The sequence below is a fragment of the Heteronotia binoei genome, chromosome 4 (genome assembly GCF_032191835.1).
Source record: "Heteronotia binoei isolate CCM8104 ecotype False Entrance Well chromosome 4, APGP_CSIRO_Hbin_v1, whole genome shotgun sequence".
In the NCBI taxonomy this organism is placed as follows: domain Eukaryota; kingdom Metazoa; phylum Chordata; class Lepidosauria; order Squamata; family Gekkonidae; genus Heteronotia; species Heteronotia binoei.
In genome coordinates, this window is record NC_083226.1 from 146,948,598 (window position 1) to 146,965,162 (window position 16,565).

Genomic DNA, 16,565 nt, shown 5'->3' on the forward strand with positions numbered 1-16,565 from the left:
TTAATGGTATCCCTAGGCAATTTCCTATAGAGGAGGCTGCCTGCCATTACTCTGTATGCTCCTTCTAAGTACTTTCTACTAGTTCCTGGTGTTATTGGTTCATTCAGTCATTCTGATGCAAGATGTAGCATCAGACCTTGGAGGAAGTCTATCTAGATCAACAACTCAGACAGATGCACAGGTGGCAGACTTCTCTATAGGGATGGGCATGAACCAGATCATTAATTAAAGTTCATGATGAATTCTGGCCAGTTCATGGTTTGCGAACTCAAGTTCATGGCTGGTCAACCGGCACGAACTTTCCTTTCAAGCAGTTCCTGGTGGTTTGTGAATGAGTACATGTCCAGACAGACTGTCTCTGCTTGATCTAAATGTTTACCAAACTTCAAAGCAATTGGGGGGGACAGAACTTGGAAGGCATGTAGAGATTCCTTGTGACTGAGATGTCTCTATGTTCTATACATTCCTGAACCACCTGAACTTGTGCCTGGGGTCACCTTCTTTGGAGGGCTGTAACTCAGACCCCATAAATCCAGTCCTCACCAAATTTTGAGAGCAGGTAGAGGAGAGTCAGCTGAAGATCACTTATGAGTTGGTGTCTTTAGATCATTGGGGAGGGGGGTCATTCTACCAATTCATAAATGTCACAAACCATACTGGTTCATCTGGAGCTTAACAGTTTGCGAAGGTTCATGGTTTGTGAACCAAGCATGCCACATTTTCTTGGTTTGTGTCCATCCCTACTCTTGAGAATAGCTATTTGTTTTATACTTTCTAAAATTAAACATATTTAAGTGTACAAACAAAGTATGTTTACAGTTTGCATGTGGAGAAAAGTGCTATTTATTCAGTTCAGGGGAAATGGTGCTAAATATTTCAACAGAAGAGGAGAATGTTGAGTATTTCACAGGATCAAGGGCTATGTCAGCTTCTTTCCTCTCACATTTTGCCATTCCCCTCTTCCAGATCTGATGGCTTCTGGTCTCACCACCTCCTTCCTCCCAGGGAAGCCTTTGCAGGATGAAATATATATGTACCAAGGCAAATAGACCCAAGACAATATTTCTCCTTTCCTTCCTGTGAAAAACTTCAGAAACAAAAGGCAAAGAGCTTGCTTACCTAACATGTCCAACTGACAAATCACCTTCAGTTTATCTGTGTGAAATAACAGTGTTTTCACCCACTTCCTAGTAAAATACACTCTGAGGACAAGGCTTCACAACTGGTTTTTTTTAACCATGGTGCTTAATGTACCTTAAAACGAATCTCATTTTATTCACCAAGTGCCTCCAAAGTCGATTTTAAACAGGCCATCTACAGCCAGATGCCTGTCTGTGGACTTCATACCACAACTCAACTGGATCCTCAATAGCCTCCTCTCAGATTCCAACTATGCAGGCCTGATTCGTAAATGCAAACAGCAGTACAGGCATAATGCAACTGCTAACAGATATCTGAAAGGTCACCAGTTCCTATACGAGCCTATACAAAGCTTATGTTGGCCCAAGACTGATCACACACACTAAATCATGCACTTTCAATCCACTTTCAATGCAGTTTCCAACTGGTCTTTGCCAGTTCACACAGTAAAATCCAGTTGGAAAGTGCATTGAAAGTGGATTGAAAGTGTATTATTTAATTTGTGACCAATTTCATACTCACCCTTACTCTGCTCTCACGTCTGTCTTCTCAACGCAGTGTTCTCCCAATTTCCCACTATTTGCACCATGTCTGCAGCAAACATCGCGGTTTTCGTGCAGCAAACAGAAACCACTAAAAACCAGTTTCCGTTTGCTGTGTGAAAACCGTGATGTTTGCTGCAGCCCCGACTCAAATAGTGGGAAATTGGGAGGACGCCATGCTGGGAAGACGGACAAGAGAGTGACATAAGGTGAGTGTGAAATCGGCCTGTGTGATCACAGCCCAAGAGTCCCTTTTGATGCACCCCGACAAGGGACCATGCCCACAGCTCAGTATACATCCCTGCTACTCCACCCAGCTTCCTAGCCATCAGTCTGTAGCAGTAAAAATGCTAACTTTTACAGAGATGTCATTGGTTGTGTGGAAAAGGCTGCCTCAAAAAGTGCATAACAGCTCCTGTGAGATACAAAACAACATTCAGAAGGGAAAAAAATGTATACAACAATGGTAACCTTTTGTTATATTTGGGGGGACTAACTCTGAAGAATGGTCACAAAGCCATGAAGGAGGAATTCTGAACTCAGATCCAGTTGGGACTGGGAGAAGGAGTGGACATGCCACCTATTGTTTCTATGCCTGCTTTCAGTTTTTTTTCTTAGGTGAGAATTCACTACCTCCAAAGGATCAGGGGTTCTTGCCCTATGGATCTGAGCCTGCAGCTCACAGTCTGGGGCCCCAGCCATTTCACAATGAAGCTGGAAAAAGATCCACTAGTATGAGAGAGGGGCAGAAAGAGAGACACCAGTTGTATACCTGGAACTTGGGAACTTATAATAGACTGAAAAAACCCCTGTCAGATATTACTAACTTTAACACATCAAGAAATTAAGAAGAAGATATTGGATTTATATCCCGCCCTCCACTCCGAAGAGTCTCAGAGCTGCTCACAATCTCCTTTACCTTCCTCCCCCACAACAGACACCCTGTGAGGTGGGTGGGGCTGGAGAGGGCTCTCACAGCAGCTGCCCTTTCAAGGACAACCTCTGCCAGAGCTATGCCTGACCCAAGGCCATTCCAGCAGGTGCAAGTGGAGGAGGGGGGAATCAAACCCGGCTCTCCCAGATAAGAGTCCGCACACTTAACCACTACACCAAACTGGCTCTCCTGCTTAAACCCTGGACTGCTTTATTACTTCTCAGTAGAGGGTAGCATGTTAGGTATTGGGAGTTAACTAGTATTTTTGGTTGGAAGTTCACCTGAGGCACAATGTTTGATGAATGTACTATTTCACTTCAAATGGGAGCTGGTAGATATAAGGGTGGGACAAAAGTAATGGGATCCACATTGGTCACAGCAGCCAACTCATACCACACTAGTAACAGCAGGTCTCCTCTACTCCCTGTTGAATCACCACCTTCACAGATGCCAAACAGACATATGCAATGATGACAAACAGCACCATAGTTGTAGCCACAACAGCCATGCCCGTGGACCCCCAGGAGGATCCCCGCATGGGGACTTCATTTGTTGGGATATACCCCAAATGTGATGTTGGGATATACCCCAAGCTGCCCTGAGCCCGCCTCGGCAGGGAGGGCAGGATATAAGTGGAATAAAATAAGAAAGGAAAGAAAGAAAGAAAGAAAGAAAGAAAGAAAGAAAGAAAGAAAGAAAGAAAGAAAGAAAGAAAGAGGAAGGAAGGAAGGAAGGAAGGAAGGAAGGAAGGAAGGAAGGAAGGAAGGAAGGAAGGAAGGAAGGAAGGAAGGAAGGAAGGAAGGAAGGAAGGAAGGAAGGAAGTGTGGGTTGATTTTAAATCTAAGCACACCATAGTATAATGTATCATCATGGTTAGTAATGTATACAGATAGTGCAAACTTTTGGATTCCCATTCAAACAGAAAATGCAGAACTTGAACTTGATTTTAACAGCTTGTTTCAAACATCTTAAAGAGTTCAGACCACCCATAGTCTTGGGAAAAGCCACCATTTATAGCTAATGCTTTTTACATTAAACCTTCAATAATCTTGCTTGTGTTTATCTTAATAGCAGGATTTTACTCTTCATTCTTAACAAGAAAACACTTAAGAAAAGTGTTCATGTACCAGAGGTGGTAAAAGCATAAAGACAGGTTTTGCTGATAGAGGAAGAGCTACATTTAATATACTTTTCTATGTTATTTCAGCACACAGGCTCTGGAAAATACTTTGTCAAGGCTGACTTTCCATTGAAAGATGCAAGATAGTACCTGTCTGAGCATCCCTGAATATAACCAGAGGCTTAGATTTATAGTTCATGACATAGAGAAGGTAGAGAAATAAGTACTTTTCCTTCCTTTTCTCACAATACAAGAACTCATGGGCACTCAATGAAATTAATGAGTAATAGGCTTAGAACACATAAAAAGAAGTACTTCTTCAACCAAAAAGTAATTAACACATGGAATTCACTACTGCATAGGGGTCTGGATAAACATATGGAGCAGAAGTGCATCAATGGCTACTGTAGATGGAACATTCTGGCTGGGCAGTGACGGTCTTTCTTCTTGGTGCTTGGGGAGCAACAGTGGGAAGATATCTGGAATTCTGGCCCCACTGGTGGATGACACCTTGATGACACCTGGGTTTTGGCCACTGTGTGACACAGAATGTTGAACTGGATGGGCCATTGACCTGATCCAGCATGGCCTCTCCTATGTCCTTATATTCTTAAGTAATATATTTTCAAATGGCTTTCTTAAAGTATATGTGAAATAGGCAGTTCATTCATGCTTCAAACTTCCCTGAGCAAGAAATTCAGAAGCAGCGATACAGGATTTACAGAGCCCTAGAGGCTTATATTTACAAATACATATGCTGAGCTTGGAAGAGCAGACAGCACTGAGATAACTGCATTAGTGTATGCTGCAGCACTAGGCCTCTGAAAACCAAGCAGCATCTGTTTAGAGTTCATCTGAGTCTTTGGGCCAGTTGCTGCAGAGAGGCCTACTCCTTGCTAATGCTAACTGGCTCTTCGTCTGTTGCAGCAAAACAAAACAGAAGTCCTGTTTTTTTGGTAGAAAAAGCCATCAGGAACTCATTTGCATATTAGGCCATGCCCCCTGATGTCATCATTTTTTCACACAGGGCTTTTTTGTAGGGGAAAAATGAGAACACACCTATTGTTTCACACTGGACATTTTTGGAGAAAAAAACTCAGAACACACCTATTTGCATATTAGGCCACACCCCCTGATGCAAAGTCAGATGCTCAAAAAAACCCCTGCCTGTGGAATCTTAAAGACTAACAACATTCCTTTCAGCATGAGTATTTGTGAATCGCAGTTCTTCAGATATATGAAGCAGAGATGGGGCCTGGAGTAGGGATGTGTGGTCAGAAATATACAGTCCAAATACGTACCTGAAAAAATACTTTATTGATATCTTTCAGGTGTGTTTAGGTATCCAGATGGATAACTGGGATTTTCAGCAATGTTGATATTTAGGTCTCAAATATTTCTGGGAATATTCAGGAATTTTCAGGGCTGGCATTTTGAAGATCCCAGAACTGCTTTTAACAGTTTTCTCAAGCAACAAGAGGGAGCCATCCCTCCCAGTCAAATGGGTCCATAGGTTAAGGGAGCTCTAACTGTTTGCCCAGTCATCATCATGATTCTATCATAGTCCATGGCTTTCTGACCATGGGCAAAGAGGATAAAAACCAGGCTTGGCTGCATCCTAATTCCATTTCAGATTGATATTTTTAAAGTGCTTCTGGTGTGTCTCTGACTGCTCTGGTTTGTCTGTGCCTTAGGTTAATTCTGCTTCTTGCCTTCCTGGGAAGACCCTCTTCTTGTATTGCGTCCAGACTGGCTTGCAGTCTGTTTTATGATATTATTTAAATTATTATTTCAATTTTCCCTTTTTTTGTTTTGCTTGGTTGGTTGTAATTATGTGGCAGGCCTTTATTTTCTTCCTGGTTCTTTTTAAAAATAGGGGTTGTTGTTGATTAGGCAGGTAACAGTGCAATCTTAAACCGAGTTACACTCTCCTGTTTTCTTCTAATATACAAGCTTCCCCCCCCCCCCCCGTTTTACTGTTTTAAATAATCACAATCATCAGTATTTTTAGACTATGTCCCGACCCCATCTCTGTTCAATTGTAGGAGAGAGTGGATTGCCTGAACTTATAATGACCCGGTTACTATAACTTATCTTGCTGAGTTGCCAAAGCACAAAGCTGAATGTTTCTGTGAAATAATAATAAATTATAAGTATTGTAGCAAGCAAAAATAGCATTTAATGGCTTGTTGTTCTTTTAATGCAGGGCGGAATGCCCTTGGAAGCATGCCAAGGGAGTATCAAGGCCCCAGATCCTAAAACCCAGCTGAGCTTCTACAACTACATATAACCTGCTAAAGATTGCTATCAATGTGATGGAAAACAGTATCACAAACTCACAGTAGCTCTGCTCCATTGACTCAAGGTGCATTCACCCATCATTTCTATTTAACCAGTGTGGTATAACTGTTTGAGTGTTGAACTAGGAGCCAGTTTGGTGTAGTGGTTAAGTCTGCGGACTCTAATCTGGGAGAACCAGGTTTGATTCCCCGCTTCTCCACATGCAGCTGCTGGGTGACCTTGGGTCAGCTACAGTTTTCACAGAGCTGTTCTTTCAAGAGCAGTTCTCTGAAAGGTCTCTACCTCACAGGGTGTTTGTTGTGGGGAGAGGAAGGGAAGGAGATTATAAACCACTCTGAGACTCCAAGTGAAGGGTGGGGTATAAATCCAGTCTCTTCTTCTTCTCTCTAGGATCTGACCAGTCTTAGCTAGAGTCCTTACACTGCCATGGAATCTCATTGCGTGATCTTGGTTCAGTCACTCTCTCTCAACCTACCTTCTAGGATCTGAACACATTTGGAAATGCCTGCAGTCATGAAACTCACTGCAAAGTAACTTCATGGTCAATGCAAGAATGACATGAGTCTCTCTCAAGCTAAAAGAGCCAATAAGAGTGGCAAACCACAAGCTTTAAGTGCATGAGGGTTTCAGGAGGTCCCAAGTTCAATCCTTTTCATCTCTTTAGGATGAATCTTGGATAAAGAGCCTAGAAAATAGTCTTACTAAGAGTTTGGAAAGCTACTGCAAGCCAAAGAGACATCAGCTGTCTGATTCTGTAGAAGGCAGCTCTTCAATGACTAAGGGGAAATGTGGAAACTCACTGCCAAGGTCAACTTTGGACAGTTTCCCACTGATGCTTCCTAGCAATGGCAGTGGCAAAGTTTGGTTACTAGAGAACTAAGACTGCTAGGTCTTACCATCTCCTTGTCGGCATGCCACCACTTTTTGCCTCTTCTGCCCAATAGGCCATCTTTCTGAGTCACAGCTCACAGTCTCCTTCCTCACCTGCTGCATGCTCATCAGTGTTGGCAGCCACTGTTAACCTCCACCAGTCACCTGCTTTGGTGGCCATCTGTTGGCCACAAATATCACCAGCAGCTGGCCTTGTCCCAGTATACCAGACCACTAGGGTTGCCAATCCCTAGGTGGGGGCAGGGGATCCCCTGGTTTGGAGGCCCTACCCCCGCTTCAGGGTCATCAGAAAGCGGGGGGAGGAGAGGGAAATATCTGCTGGGAACTTTTTTATTCCCTATGGAGATGTATTCCCATAGGAAATAATGGAGAATGGATCCGCAGGTATCTGGGGCTCTGGGGGGGCTGTTCTTTGATGTAGGGGTTCCAAATTTGGAGTGTAGAATCTGGTGCCTCTCCCCAAAATACCCTCCAAGTTTCAAAAAGATTGGACCAGGGGGTCCAATTCTATGTGCCCCAAAAGAAGGTGCCCCTATCCTTCATTATTTCCTATGGAAGGAAGGCATTTAAAAGGTGTTCAGTCCCTTGAAATGTGATGGCCAGAACTCCCTTGGAGTTCAATTGTGCTTGTCACAACCTTGCTCCTGGCTCCACCCCCAATGTCTCCTGGCTTCACCCCCAAAGTCTCCTGGCTCCACCCCCAAAGTCCCCAGATGTTTCTTCAATTGGACTTGGCAACACTACAGACCACTGATCTTGAATTTACACACAGACCATGCTGGGGTGGGGGTGGGTAGTATGCAGGGCTTTTTTGTAGTAGGAACTCCTTTGCATATTAGGCCTCACGCCCCTGATGTAACCAATCCTCCAAGGCTACATCAGGAGTGTGTGGCCTAAAATACAAAGGAGTTCCTGCTACAGAAAAAGCCCTGGTAATATGTACATTTATGAAAGGAGGTTCCCTTCCTTCCTTGTACTCTGTGCCTTGGACACTGACAGTGATGGAGCTGTGGCAATCAGAAAGGTACATTATGAGCCCAGCCCTGCCTTTTCTCCCTCTATAGCCTCTAGGGGAAAGCCACTGCCATCTTATACTCCAGTGGGCTTATAGGGAGAGTGTGAATCTTGGGACCAGTAGCCAGTGATTCTGAGGCCTGTCCTCTTGCTCCAAGTGAAAGGGAGGATGAATGGGGGATGTCAGCAGCTACACAGTTAGTTGGGGAACCAGAAAGAGGAAGCACCAGATGAAGGTCCATCAGAAGGCATTTTGAAGGTTGAACAAGCTGGGTATGTTTAGCCTGGAGAGGAGATGACTCAGAGACGATTTCTGTTGCTCCAGAAGGTTGGACCAGAACCAACAGGTTGAAATTAAATCAAAAGAGTTTTCAGCTAAACATTAGGGAGAGGAAAGGAAATGAAATGTCCCCTGTGCAAGCACCAGTCGTTTCTGACTCTGGGGTGACATTGCTTTCACAACGTTTTCACAGCAGACTTTTTACGGGGTGGTTTGCCATTGCCTTCCCCAGTCATCTACACTTCCTCCCCAGCAAGCTGGGTACTCATTTTACCAACCTCGGAAGGATGGAAGGCTGAGTCAACCTCGAGCCAGCTACCTGAAAACCCAACTTCTGCTGGGGATTGAACTCAGGTCGTGAGCAGAGCTTAAGACTGCCTGACAATTAGAGTGGTTCCTCAGTGAAACAGGCTTCCTCAGAAAGTGGTGGGCTCTCCTTCCTTGGAGGTTTTAAAACAGAGGCTAGATGGCCAACTGACACCGTGAACTTGGGCAGATCATGATACCGTGAACTTGGGCAGATCACTGATACCGTGAACTTGGGCAGATCATGAGAAGGAGGGCAAGAAGGGTTGCATCAGTACTTAGTTCTTCTTGTGGCCCTCTCTTACATGCCCAGGGAAATGCTGATCACCACTTTGTAGGAAAGTCAAAGAAGAGCAAAAGCAGAGAATAAGAGGTATAAATGGTTATATCTAAATAAGTAAATTTTGAAAAAGTGGATTTCTCTTCTCATAATGCTACTTTCTATGAGGATGACTTACGAGTTTCTTTTATTTTTGCTCAAAAAGTATAACCCAGTCTTCTATTTAACACATCCCACTAATTTGCAACATTACTCTTCATTTCCTGCACTATATGCTGAATCTCATTCAGATGATTTGTTGCAATCCTCTGCTTGGTTCTGTACATAATAGGAGGGTTCTAGTCTTTCTTTGAAAGACAGAAATAAAATGCAGAACTGTGCTCATTCCTCTTGTTCTTCATTTGTTATCAATGTCTTTACATTTCCCTATCATCTGCGTGGGTGTAGGGAAGTGAGAATTTGACTTATTATAGATGGAATACAGAGGAGGCCCAGAATCATATACAATCATATAACTGATTCTTAATTAGGTATTCCAGTCCCCAGGTCTGGGAGGGGGATTCCCCCAGTTTTGCAGGCTCCTCCCTGCCACCAGTTAGCTGGCCAGCAGGAAAGCCCAGCACCAGCAGCCATGATGTACCTTAAAATCTCTGCAGGTTTAGAAGAAGCTTGCAAATTTTGGAATGTGTGTGTGCCTTTAAATCACAGCAGGAGGAAAGCTACAGGGGGGCAGGGCAAGCAGGCAGAGCCATGTGGCTCTTCCCAGTGAGTGTGTGAAGCTGTTAAAGAGAACCCAGTCCCTCTGTTTGTTTTGCATTTGTTTCAGAAGTTGTTTGCATAGTAAAATGGATAGTAAACAGTAAACTAGAACCTGATTATGAGATGGAGGAAAACTCCACCCCGTAGACTGCTTTGTTCCTTGCTTTAGTTTTCCTGTGTTAGTCTGAAGAAGTTGCTTGAATTACAGCAGATTGTTATATTCAACAACTTCCATGAGTAAATTGCCTCAGTGAGATCACAAAAGTGTGGGCTTGCAAACTGTGTTTATTTTGGCTGCTTTGTGAGTGTGTTTGCGTCCCTTAATAAAGCCACGCTTGGAATTACTATCAAAGCCTGGCAAGGGACTTGTGGCAGGTATAACAAATTTCATTTTCATTTAGAGGAAGTGGGGAACCCTTTGAAGGTAAAAAAGAGTATGAGGAAATGTAGAATGTATTCAGGGGAACTGCACTGCTGTATTTTAATTTTTTTTACGGGAATGGGAAAGTCTCCAGGCTCCACCCCCAAAATCGCTAGGTATTTCCTGAGTTGGACCTCGCAACCCTATTCATAATTCATTCATAGGCATCAGAACTGTATTTTCCTAAATAACTGGATAAACTGGTCATAAATCCGGTTTTAACTGCGATTTAGCTACTGCACCTAGATACTGCTTCCCCACTGTACATTAGTTACTCTCAATAATTTTTAATAGGTGTAAATATAATTTCTTCATAGTGAATTTCAACAGTATTTAAGGTTCATCTATCTGCCTGCTCAGTTCTTATTGGCCCTTCATTAGTGACTTGTTAAACACTATTAAGCAATTTAAATTTATACTTTAGCTAAGAACTTGAGCCAAATATGTCTTGCCCTGGGATTACCATAATAATGCCAGGTGTGCAATAGTAGCAACAACAGTCTGTACTTGAGTGCCTAGGCACTGAGAGACAGATTATACATTTTAAAATACAGAAGCAAGTCAATAAAGCAGAGAAACCTTTGGAACCAAAAGGACTAGATATTTATGCAACTGCCATTTATTGGATCTCTCTTGATGGGCCAAAATGAAAGGACCAGCAAGGGGAAATATGAAGAATTTCTAATCACAACTCAAAGTTATTACCCTAGCAGATATTTACATGCTCTTTGGCCCTCCCTGTGGTTTGGCTGGCATGGCTTGCCTTCTCCTACATGACAGCACACCTTGAATTGTCAGTGGTCACTCCCATGAACACCTCCAGGAAACACACATCTGAGCTCCCTGGGTGGGAGCTTTATAGATTTTGGCAACTCTTTGCTGAGATGGCAGCATACTTTCCTGCTTGGATTGGCAAAGGGTGAATCCTGAGACCTGAGTATTATTTGGGAGACTAAGTGCAGGAAGAGAAGATTTAACACCGCAGAGAGAGAATCCCGCCCCCCATTAATTACATGGGGCTGCCAACGTCCAAACAGAGCCTGGAGATCTCACAGTATTACAACTGACCTCCAAACAATAGAGATAGTTTCTCTGGAGAAAATAGTTGCTTTGGAGGGTGGATTTTATTCAGTTTGCTCTCAAGCTACACCTAGGCTATAAAATACTTGTTCCCAAATGCCCATATTTATTCAGTTTCCTTTGGAGGAGGAGGAGTTGAATTTATATCTTGTAGTCTCAGAGCAGCTTACAATCTCCTTCCCTTTCTCTCCCCACATCAGACACCCTGTGAGATAGGTGAGGACGAGAGAGCTCTTTTGAGAACTGCTCTTGAGAGAACAGCTCTGAGAGAACTGTGATGGACCCAAGATCACTCAGCAGATGTATATGGAGGAATGGGGAATCAAGCCTGGTTCTTCAGATCAGAGTCCAATGCTCTTATCCATTATACCAAACTGGCTCTCAAGAGGACTGTTTACCACTGGTCAAAAAACCAGGACTTAACTCACAGGCTGGAAAAGCTGCAGCTTGCTCAATTCACAATCAACAATTACTGGTTCATGGTAGAAATAATGAACTTCAAGTCTGCACTTTCTCTCGGGCTGGCTGGATTGAGAACTGTCTCCTTCCCTTGGTATGTGTGCATGATGGTGGCATCAACACATGCTGTTCCTTTTTCCTTCCTGTGGTCCAGAGGAGAGGGAAACAGTAGCAACTGCTCATTACAATTGAAGCCTGAGCAGTTATAGCAGAAGGTAGGAAATACTGGCACCTTCACCCATGACCCAGCCTGCCTTTCAAAGGAACCTAGGAGTCCCAGACTTCTTGGTACCACAAAACTCAAAGTGGAAAAAGGCTTCAAGATCATGGCTTCCCCTAGGATTGCCCACTCTGGATTAGGAAACCCCTGGAGATTTGGGAGTGGAATTTAGAGAAGAAGAAGACGACTGCAGATTTATACCCCGCCCTTCTCTCTGAATCAGAGAAACAGAGCAGTTTACAATCTCCTATATCTTCTTCCCTGACAACAGACGCCCTGTGAGGTGGGTGGGGTTGAGAGGGCTCCCACAGCAGCTGCCCTTCCAAGGACAACTCTTGCGATAGCTATGGCTAACCCAAGGCCATTTCAGCAGGTGCAAGTGGAGGGGTGGGGAATCAAACTCGGTTCTCCCAGGTAAGAGTCCGTGCACTTAACCACTGCACCAAATTGGTGGGGTTTGATGAGGCAGGGAGGGACTTCAGAGGGATATAATGCCAGAGTCCACCTTCCCAATATTCTAGGCAAATCCCATGCTTTGAACACCATTTTGTGTCATTTGGGTATTATGTAGATTGTGTCTTCAGATTTTTACTTTACAAATTTACAAACTGGGTAGCGTTGTTTATTGACTGGAGAACGTCAGCCCCATAAGCAAAGCCAGAGGTACTCTGCACATGGTCAGAAGTTATTCCTTCATATTCCAGAATACAACCTAGGCACCGAGAAACAGGTTCTAATGCTAAATCTTGGCTGTAGCTCAGATTAAACTCTTATATTTGTCCAGGTAGTTGAATCAATACATCCTTCCCATTTCAAGGAAATAATTCTTTTGGTGTTGAAAGGCTGAATTGTTTTTTTAAGAGCCCTCATAAAGCAAGTGGTCCCTGAATTTAAAAAAAAAATTGTTTTGGTTTTGGGGCAATGGGTTACATTACTTTCCTAAAATGCAGGCATTGCTAGGACTTTACTTAAATGAGGTTCTAGAACTCCCCTTTCCTGGAAGTCATACTCTTAGCATCTCATATGCGATCTATTTCACTTTCTCAGGGTTTGCTGAGTTTCTCAGGATCTAAGAGACTGAAAGATGCATGTTTTCTAATTTCTTCAGGTTTTGCATTTCTTATATGCCATGTGTTATACTGTTTTTATTGCATTTCCCTCCTAATTCTGTAATATCATCCGTTATCCTGTTTTGTGTATGTTTTATACTAACCATATTGCATAGTTTTAAATTTAGCAGTCTGCCTTGATTAGCAGCAATAAAAACAGACTACAACTAAAACAAACAAACTAACAAACAAATAAATAAATAGAAGGATTAAAACCTTTTCCCCATCAGCTCTGGTTCAAACTGGGATCCTGTACAGCTGGTGTTGGTTTTTGCAAACCATTTGGGGGAATCTATAGATCTCTGACATCCTGTCTTGTTATGCTCTTGGTGGGTAGAACACACCACTTTGTGCAGGTCTAACTGCTTACTTCCCTTTGTAATGCTGAGCAAGTCCAAGGGCTTAAAAGCTGCATCTCCAACAGCTTAGAAACTGTCTCCAGCTGCCTTTGTGATAAAATAAAATAAAATAAAAAGCATCTGAAAATTCACAAGGTACCTTTGCAGCTGCTTCTTGATATGCCTTCATTCATTCTTAAGGACATTCCTAACATTTTTTTCCCCAGAAAAAGTCATGTGAGAAGCAGAAGCATCCCATTGGCTTCCAAGATTTCTGTATAAACCAGCTTCTGGGGAGGAAAAGTAAAGCTGGAATCCTTGGATGCCAAGAGGTCGGCTCCAGTGAGTAACCACATCCCTTTGTGAAACGTGGAGCTGCTTTGAATATTTGAAATGACATTCACATGATAGCTCACATGACCTAGGAGACAAGATGTGTATTGAACAAAGGTGACATTGGGCTTTTCTGTACACTGGGCTTACTTGATTGCATTGGGAGTTGATCCACAAGGACTGGAATAAGTTTGGGCATGGTTGTGCCACACATCTGCCCTCCCTGTGCATTATCACAGTTGTGGAGTCAGTTTACTTTCTTCTGCACATGCCTTCAATAATGAGGATTTTCAAGGGAGGGTGCTGTAATCATTGGCCACATCACAGCACACCCGCTCCCTTTTTAATAGCTCTAAAATACCCATATATCACTGGAGCATTGTAACATTAGGCTTAGATTTTATTTTTTTAAGTATGCCTTTTCCCTTATATCTGCTTCTGCTTCTGGCTGCCCCATTTAGGAGATTGGGCAGCTGCCTAACAGTGGTTCCCTCCCACCTTGCATAGGGTGTGGGCCACTTCTTGCTACGCCCCAACTGGGGGATGGCAGGAGGTGGCAGTGATTCTAGGGCCCCATCCTAGACTTTTGTACAGGGTCTCAGCATCAAGAAGACAGCCCATTATATTTATTTTTGTATCTGAGCTTATTTCATATTTCATATTCTACATCTTTTAGGGGTCCATAAGACAGTTTCTACAGTGCAGCTGGTGGGGGGATCCTGTGTATTCTCTGGGAGTTTATTCTACGTGTGCAAATGTGATGATGTCACCAGGAAATGATATCATCACATCACCAATGTTGGGGGGGGGGGGTGTTGATGCTTTCATTTTTCAGCAAAACTGTATGGGTTGTAGCTGATTTTACCACAGAGTTTTGCCCAACAACTAGAGTGTCGCCTTGCAACATTGGTAACATGATGACATCACTTTGGGATGATGTCATCATGTTTCCTTTCGAACTGGTGGAATTTCCCTTTGCTAGCCAGCTGGCCAGCATCAGTGAAGTGCCCTCCAAAAGTGGGGTTCCCCCGACCCCAGCAGGGGGTCTAGCAACCCTATTCTACAGGCACAACAAATATGTGTGATTTCTATGTAAATAATGTGATTTCTATGTAAATAATGTGATTTCTATGTAAATGTGTATTATGTGAATGTACTTCTCAAGTAGTTAGGCTTAGTCACAATTCCATGTTAAATATACACTTGCAGAGGAAATAGAATTTCTCTCTTTCTAGGTTCTCTCTGTATGTTCCTTAATTGGGCTGGGAAACACAACAGTCCACAGGTTTCTGTGGAACAGCCTGGAGATCTCCCAGAGTTACAACTGATTTCCAGGGTACAGAGATCAGTTCCCCTAAAGAAACTGACAGCTTAGGTGGTTGGGCTGTATGGCATAATTTCCCACTGAGGTCCCTCCCTTCCCTAAACCCAATTCTTTCCAGGCTCCCTCCCAAATTCTCCAGGAATTTCCCAACCTGGAGTTACAAACTGTGTATAAAAACTGACCAATATGTGTACATAACACAAGTAAAACCTCAAAACTTCAAAACCAACAACAAAAACTGAAACCACTGACAAAAGACATATAAATTAATATCAGGAAGAAATGAAATCTAGAACATTCACTCATCCTTAAACTGGAATTTCTGCCTGCTGTAATGTGACCCTGAGAACATAATTTGAGGTTTCTTTTTGCATAGAGGCAAACATTGCTACTCGTGTATTGTATCTGAAAAAAACCAGGCACCCAGGATAATTGATACTTACTGCATTAGTAGGAACAAACAATTGGGTCCTCTGTGAAGGGGTTAAAAAATAGAACCAGGGGGATTGTGGAGGGGAATCTTGATTGTGCTGCTGTTTTACGGCCCATTTTGGGAGGCTGAAGAGCCAGAGAAGAATGTGCTATAACCAAGCAGCCCTCTGTGGGTGTCGTGCCCTGTAACACATGCAAACACCTTATCAAGCTCTGCCGGCTCTCCTTTCAAGGACTCGGGGAAGGCAGCTGCCACCCACGATGGCTCCTTGCTTACTGTAGCATTCCAGACTCTCACACCTCACTTAATACAGTAACAAAGCCAGCTTGGCTGCCGCACAGCCCAGAATGTGCTGTTACAGCTGTGGAGGAGCTAACTTTGGTAGCCATATATCATGAAGGCTTTGTTTAAGGAGGGCTGAGAATAGCTCTTTGCCATGAGGCCATTCATCCGCCATGCTTGCAAACCGGCAACAGCAAGTACACCATCTTGGCTACAATTCAGTGAAACAGGTTCATTATACAATTTAGTAAAAAAAAGAAAGAAAGAAAGAACCTTTCAGCTTTAATGCTCCGAAGCTGTTTACTCATTCTGCAAAGCCAGTATTTGGCTGTTGTTGAACCACTGAGTTTTTAAAAAGCACCTTTTGATAGGGGAATGAGGACGAGACAGTCCTTTTGATTGCAAGATGTAAATAGGCAACTGGATCAACCAGAAGAACTCGTAGCAAATGCAAATAGTGAGGTCGAAGGGGAAATGTTTGGAAACAGGATAAAGGCACCACATGCTGAAAAGGCGTTTGCAGTTTCAACCTTGTATTCCTTTGGGGGGGAGTAAAGGAAAAACCACAGGAAAGGTAGGTAAGCTGTGGGTGGAGGATTTGGCCAATGACCATATTTTCAAGCTTAGAAAAGGGTTAGTTGCAATTGGACCCCCTCTATGCCCTGACAATGGGCTGTTTCCTTGCCAGTTTTTTCCTGGGGCCCGATTTGTTTCACATTGCAGAGGTCATAGCAGTTAGGAAGGTTGTTGTCACTGGGTTCTTTCCTTGCCTATAGATAACAGAAAAGGTAAAGCAGGCATTTTAACTTCACTGACATGTGGGATTCTTACACTGAGGCAAAAACTTTTGTCTGCTGCAAAGTTCTGCTTAATGGAAAAGAACTCTCTTTGACTTCTGTTCCATTCACAGAACATGCTGCAGATCAGATTCTGTGATGTTAGGCCAGGGGCACTTGTTCCTGAAACCCCTCTTTCTGCAGTTCTGCAAGGCTGGGTTCC